Source organism: Kogia breviceps, chromosome 8, assembly GCF_026419965.1.
Source record: "Kogia breviceps isolate mKogBre1 chromosome 8, mKogBre1 haplotype 1, whole genome shotgun sequence".
NCBI classification, from domain to species: Eukaryota; Metazoa; Chordata; class Mammalia; order Artiodactyla; family Physeteridae; genus Kogia; species Kogia breviceps.
The window spans coordinates 18,379,757-18,387,425 of record NC_081317.1 but is presented as its reverse complement, the minus strand read 5'-3'; the positions used below and the strand labels follow the sequence as shown (position 1 = coordinate 18,387,425).

The 7,669-nt window shown below is 37.0% G+C and overlaps 1 pseudogene; it reads left to right on the top strand.

Moving 5' to 3' along the window:
• The first annotated feature begins 1,886 nt into the window (after positions 1–1,886).
• Positions 1,887–2,356, top strand: LOC131761329 (acyl carrier protein, mitochondrial pseudogene; annotated as a pseudogene).
• Positions 2,357–7,669: the final 5,313 nt, after the last annotated feature.

The following is a 7,669-nucleotide window of genomic DNA, read 5'->3' as shown; positions in this document are numbered from 1 at the left end:
CTACCAAACATAGAATAGATAGCTAGTGGGAAGCAGCCACATAGCACAGGGAGATCAGCCCGGTGCTTTATGACCACCTAGAGGGGTGGGATAGGGAGGGTGGGAAGGAGGGAGGTGCAAGAGGGAAGAGATATAGGAACATGTGTATATGTATAACTGATTCACTTTGTTATAAAGCAGAAACTAACACACCACTGTAAAGCAATTATACTCCAATAAAGATGTTTAAAAAAAGAAAAAAAAAGAATAAAAGTTTGCTCATCACTTCCATATACCATATTTACCAAGTACCGACTCTATGCCAGGTAATATTTTAATGCTTGTGTTCCAGCTGAAAGGATCATGCTCTTACTTTATAATAAAGGGGGTAGACCAACAAAGGGGATAAGTCCTGTTAGGCTATTAAAACAAGCTTAGGTGATACAGTCACTGAATGTCTGTTTAGATTGGTTAGAGAAATTCTTGAGAAGTAACTATAGAAGCTACAATCAGATCATCAACAAAATTACTACAATCCAACTGAGGAAGTCAGACGCACAAACAAGTAATTGTTATATAAGGCAAGATGTGGCCCGTGCTCCAAAAACTCTTGCTATACTCAGTGGGTGGTTTATGGACCAGCAACGTCAGCATCATCTGGGAGCTTGATAGCAATGGAGAATCAGAGATCCCACCCTAGATCTGCTGCATTTTAACACATTTTCCAGGTAATTCAAAGGCACATGAACATTAGAGCAACACTGTTCTTAACAAAACAGAATTCAGAGGAAAAAGAAATCATATCCAGCTTGCAGATGGAAGGATTCCTGGAGGAAGAATTATAAAGGCAACCTAAGAAAATGGATAAGATGCAAGTCATTCTTTGTTTATCATTTCTTCTCCATGTTATTTAGAGGGATTCACAACTAGACCATACAATGGGAGCCATCATGCTAAAATTAACAACAACATCAACAACAGTAATATACTTAGGAATAAATTTAATCAAGGAGATGAAAGATATGTACACTGAAAACTATAAACACTGAGGAAAGAAATTGAAGAAGTCACAAATAAATGGAAAGATATCCCACTTTCATGTATTGGAAGAATTAATATTGTTAAAAACTTTATACTGCCCAAAGAGATATAAAGATTCAATGTGACTACTACCATAATTCCAACTGCATCTTTCACGGAAATTAAAAAAAAATTCTAAAATTTATATAGAACCATAGAAATCTCCAAATAGCCAAATTAGTCTTGTGAAAGAAGAAGAGTTGGAAGCATCACACTTCCTGATTTCAAATTACATTACTAAGTTATAGTAATCAAAATAGTATGGTACTGTCATAAAAACAGACACATAGACCAATGGAACAGAATCAAGAGCCCAGAAATAAACCTGTGCATATACAGTCAACTACTTTTCAACAAAGGTACCAAACATATACAATGACAAAAGGATAGCCTTCAATAAATAGTGCTGAGCAAAGTGTATACACATGTGCAGAAGAATGAAATTGGCCCCTTATCTTACACCATGAGCAAAAACTAACTCAAAATGGGTTAAAGACAAATATAAGACCTGGAATCATAAAACTTCTAGAAGAAAACATAGGGTAAAAGCTCCTTGATACTGGTCTTGGCAATGATTTTTTGGATATGACATCAAATGCTTACATAATGAAAGGAAAAATAAACAAATGGGACTCTATCAAACTAAAAAGGTTCTGCATAGAAAAGGAAAAAAATCAATAAATGAAAAGGCAATGATGATTGGGAGAAAATATTTGCAAACCATATATCTGAAAAGGGATTAATATTCAAAATATACAAGAAACTCATACAACTTAATAGCAAAACACAACCCAATTAAAAAGTGGGCATCCTGGGTCAGCATAGCCATGGCAGCTTGTGTCCTTTGCGCCTGTGTCCGCTGACTGCCCGTGGCATTCATGCCGCTGCCCAGGTGCCTCACACTGGCCATGGCCCAGCCACTCAGCACTACCCTTTTCCCCACAGGGGCCAAGCAGATGCCCGGGGCTCCGCAGTCAGCCTCACTTCTCACGCAGTTTCCAGGTGGAGTTACATAGCTGTGCCCCCAGTATAGTGACACACTCCTTTGACATTAGAGGGAATCAAGGACCTGGTCCTTTACGTCTTGAAACTCTATGACAAGATTGACCCAGAAAGGCTCTCAGTAAATTCCCATTTTATGAAAGACCTGGGCTTACACAGTTTGGACCAAGTGGAGATTATAATGGCCATGGAAGAAGAATTTGGATTTGAAATTCCTGATGTAGATGCAGAGAAGTTAATGTGCCCACAAGAAACTGTAGATTACATTGCAGATAAGAAGGATGTATATGAATAAAATACCAGACTCCCCTTTTTTTTAACATCTTTATTGGAATATAACTGCTTTACAATGGTGTGTTAGTTTCTGCTTTATAACAGAGTGAATCAGTTATACATATACATATATGCCCATATCTCCTCCCTCTTCTGTCTCTCTCCCACCCTCCCTATCCCACCCCTCTAGGTGGTCACAAAGCACTGAGCTGATCTCCCTGTACTATGCGGCTTCTTCCCACCAGCTATCTATTTTACATTTGGTAGTGTACATATGTCCATGCCACTTTCTCACTTCATCCCAGCTAACCCTTCCCCTCCCCATGTCCTCAAGTCCATTCTCTACATCTGCATCTTTATTCCTGTCCTGACCCTAGGTTCTTCAGAACCATTAAAAAAATTTTTTTTTAATTCCATATATATGTGTTAGCATATGGTATTTGTTTTTCTCTTTCTGACTTACTTCACTCTGTATGACAGACTCTAGGTCCATCCACCTCACTACAAATAACTCAATTTCATTTTTTATGGCTGAGTAATATTCCATTGTATATATGGATCTTCTTTATCCATTCATCTGTTAATGGACACTTAGGTTGATTCCATGTCCTGACTATTGTAAATAGAGCTGCAATGAACATTGTGGTACATGACTTTTTTTGAATTATGGTTTTCTCAGGGTATATGCCCAGTAGTGGGATTGCTGGGTCGTATGGTAGTTCTATTTTTAGCTTTTTAAGGAACCTCCATACTGTTCTCCATAGTGGCTCTATCAATTTACATTCCCACCAACAGTGCAAGAGGGTTCCCTTTTCTCCACACCTTCTCCAACATTTACTGTTCGTAGATTTTTTGATGATGGCCATTCTGACTGGTGTGAGATGATACCTCATTGTAGTTTTGATTTACATTTCTCTAACAATTAGTGATGTTGTGCATCCTTTCATATGTTTGTTGGAAATCTGTATATCTTCTTTGGAGAAATGTCTGTTCAGGTCTTCTGCCCATTTTTGGATTAGGTTTTTTGTTTATTTGATATTGAGCTGCATGAGCTGCTTGTAGATTTTGGAGATTAATCCTTTGTCAGATGCTTCATTTGCAAATAGTTTCTGCCATTCTGAGGGTTGTCTTTTTGTCTTGTTTATGGTTTCCTTTGCTGTGCAGAAGGTTTTGAGTTTTATTAGGTCCCATTTGTTTATTTTTATTTCCATTTCTCTAGGAGGTGGGTCAAAAGGATCTTGCTGTGATTTATGTCATAGAATGTTCTGCCTATGCTTTCCTCTAAGAGTTTGATAGTGTCTGGCCTTACATTTAGGTCTTTAATCCATTTTGAGTTTATTTTTGTGTATGGTGTTAGGGAGTGTTCTAATTTCATTCTTTTACATGTAGCTGTCCAGTTTTCCCAGCACCACTTATTGAAGAGGCTGTCTTTTCTCCATTGCATATTCTTGCCTCCTTTATCAAAGATAAGGTGACCATATGTGTGTGGGTTTATCCCTGGGCTTTCGATCCTGTTCCATTGATCTATATTTCTGTTTTTGTGCCAGTACCATACTGTCTTGATTCCTGTAGCTTTGTAGTATAGTCTGAAGTCAGGGAGCCTTATTCCTCCAGCTCCATGTTTCTTTCTCAAGATTGCTTTGGCTATTCGGGGTCTTTTATGTTTCCATACAAATTGTGAAATTTTTTGTCATAGTTCTATGAAGAAAACCATTGGTAGTTTGATATTGAATCTGTAGATTGCTTTGGGTAGTATAGTCTATGTCACAATGTTGATTCTTTCAATCCAAGAACATGGTATACTATCCATCTGTTCGTATCATCTTTAATTTCTTTCCTCAGGGTCTTATAGTTTTCTGCATACAGGTCTTTTGTTTCCTTAGTTAGGTTTATTCCTAGGTGTTTTGTTCTTTTTGTTGAAATGGTAAATGGGAGTGTTTCCTTAATTTCTCTTTCAGATTTTTCATCATTAGTGTATAGGAATGCCAGAGATTTCTGTGCATTAATTTTGTATCCTGTAACTTTACCAAATTCATTGATTAGCTCTAGTAGTTTTCTGGTAGCATCTTTAGGATTCTCTACGTATAGTATCATGTCATCTGCAAACAGTGTTAGCTTTACTTCTTCTTTTCTGATTTGGATTCCTTTTATTTCCCTTTCTTCTCTGATTGCTGTGGCTAAAATTTCCAAAACTATGTTGAATAACAGTGGCAAGAGTGGACAACCTTGTCTTGTACCTGATCTTAGAGGAAATGCTTTCAGTTTTTCACCGTCAAGAATGATGTTGGCTGTGGGTTTCAGACCCCTGTCTTCACTGAGAGAAGACTCAGAAGATTCTGGCAAGTCTCTGGACATGAGAATGCATTTCTGCATCATTGCTGACGTTGACAGAGTAATTCTGTTTAGACTTGTCCTTAAATCGTCTTAAGTGTTTTTGCCCTTTGAAAATATAAAACCAGACTACAACAAAAAAAGGGGACAAATTACTTGAATAGATATTTTTCCAAAGAATACATACAAATGGCCTATAGGTATATGAAAAGATGCTCACTAACCATCAGCGAAATGCAAATCAAAATGACAATGAGATACCTGTTAGGCTATTATCAAAGAGACAAAGGATAACAAGTGTTGGTGAGGATGTGGAGAAAGGGAACTCTTGTACACTGTTGGTAGGAATATAAATTGGTACAACCATTATGAAAAAGTATAGGGGTTCCTCAAAAAGTTAAAAATAGAACTACTATATGATCCAGCAATCCCACTTCTGGGTATATATCCAAAGGAAATAAAATCACTATATTGAAGCGATATCTGCACTTCCATTTTAATTGTAGCATTATTCACAGTAGCCGAGATATGGAAACAATCTAAGTGTACCTTCACAGATGAATGGATAAAGAAAATGTAATATTTGTATCTGGGTAGCTAGCTAGCTAGAAGAGGATATTATTCAGGCTGTAAAAAGAAGGAAATCCTGCGATTTGTGACAACATAGATGAATCTGGAGAACATTATGCTAACTGAAATAAGCCAGACAAAGAAAGAAAAAACTGCATGATCTCACTTATACGTAGACCATAAAAAGTCAAATACATAGAAGCAGAGAGTAGAACGGTGGTTACCAATGGCAGAGAGTTGGGGGAAATGGGGAGATATTGGTCAAAGAGTACAAATTTGCAGCTGTGTAGGATGAATAAGTATAAATATTTAATATACAGCATGATGACTATAGATAATAATAAACTTAATACTGGAGTTTTTCTAAGAGAGTGTATTTCAGAAGCTCTATGCATAGAAAAGGGGAAAAGGGGTAACTAGGTGGGGAGATATGTTAATTAGCTTGACTCTAGTAAGCATTTCACTATGCATATATATGTCAAACCATTACGTACACCTTAAATATATACAATTGTTACTTGTAAACTCCCTCAAAAAGAGAGTATATATTGGGAATGTTTGGTCTTTCTACACCTGGGGATGAAAATATAAACCCCGAATATAAAAGTTTTGTTGTGTAACAAGAATTTGGTGATATCCTCAGCTCTGGCAGTACCTTATCTGTATTGAGAATGGTCCCTAAAATCTGTCTCATTAGGGCAAAGCCATCTTGAGACATGCTTCGTTAGCTACTGCACTATGGGATCCCCTTTGTAAACTTGGGTAAAAAATCTTGACATTTTATTAGGGAAAAAGGGACAACTTATGTGTCTCACCAACACATTTAGGTATTTTGGAAGGATCACAAATTAAAATGGTGTGGTCTGTGTCTGGTGACTTCTGGATGTGTGATCCTGGAAGAACACAACTAAATGGATCATTCATCATATTCTACCTTATGACAAATCAGAAGAATTTCAGCACAAATACAAATTGACACGTATGTGTGTTTGTGTGTGTGTGCATATGCACCGTGATGTAGAAGAAAGAACATAGCCTTGCAAATCAGATAAATCTGATTCCAGTCATTTTACTTCTCTCAGCTTCAGAGTTCTCCACCAAATGGGATTAATAAAAACTACCTCATAAGGTTTCTGGAAGAATTAAATGACATAATTAGAAGTCATTTAGTCCCATGCCTGGCACAGTGTATGTGCTCAACACTAGTTACTTTCTGTTTAATAAAAATATTATCTATACCTCCTGTTCTAAGAAAAAACATCTAGACATATTATCTCTACAACCAGGAGACATTACTTGGAATCACCTCACCACAGATTATGAGAAATAAATAAGATTTCTTGATACTGATGTTATTAATATTGGAGTGCCAGATAGATGTTTTTGGACAATGGTATGGCATAAATAATAAATATATGAAAGTAATACATTATATATATGAACAAATCAACATCTCTTGGGCTTTCCTTGTCATTGTGGCACAATTCCATTTGGGAAAGGAACAGAAGAAATAATGTTCTGTCAGTTCCTAGGTTAATTACTAGTCATCATGTTGGCTGTTTTATGAGGAAAACATGTATTGTAATTGTCACATGTTCAACTCTAACTTTGCTAATAACCCTTTAAGAAGATCTCTGTTAATTATCTAATTTGTCTGGCAAATTAGGCTGATTTAAGAACCCAGTATGCCTGCTACAATCTCCCTATAGTTCAAAACTTTCAGAACTTATGTGAAAATATGATTGGCTTAAGTTTTCCATTATGGTGGTATAATTCTTTATTAGCTTCTACCCCGTCACCCACCCCAATTCCTAAATTACATTTGATGAGGTACCAAGAAATACAGGACTTTGGAGAGGGCCCCTAGGGGCTATGCTAATTGAATATTACTATCAAAACAAAGCAATCATGAGTCTTGAAGGTATTAAAATCTGGTGCAGAGAAAGTGACAACAGCATAGCCAAGAACAAGAAAAAATGAAAATGAAATGAAGACACATTAAAGGCAGGGCAAACATAAGCACACTGTTCTGGCTCATTTACCCTTGTCCAGCCAGAGGAGTCAAGGTCTTTATGAAAGAAGCCAAGATAACTGATAAATGGTCTTTGCTGTAAGCAGTGGTTAAAAGGGAGAGAGTAGTGGAGTTTTGCTGCTGATATACATTGAAAAGACATTCTAGGCTCTTTTGCTTTCTTTTCTTTTTTCTTCCCTCCCACCCCCCACTCCCGACTTCTGCATAGCAAGACACAACAGCCTCTTGAAGTGATTTCTTTCATGGCATGTTTTTATGGGAAAAGGAGGAAAATTATTGGTATTTTAGCCTTGCCTGAGATATGACAGCAATGCCTCCCACTGTACCTCTATCACCTCACCTGCCCACTGGAATATTTAAAGTGTATGCTCGTCTTAGTCTTGTCCTTTTCTAGACTGAAAT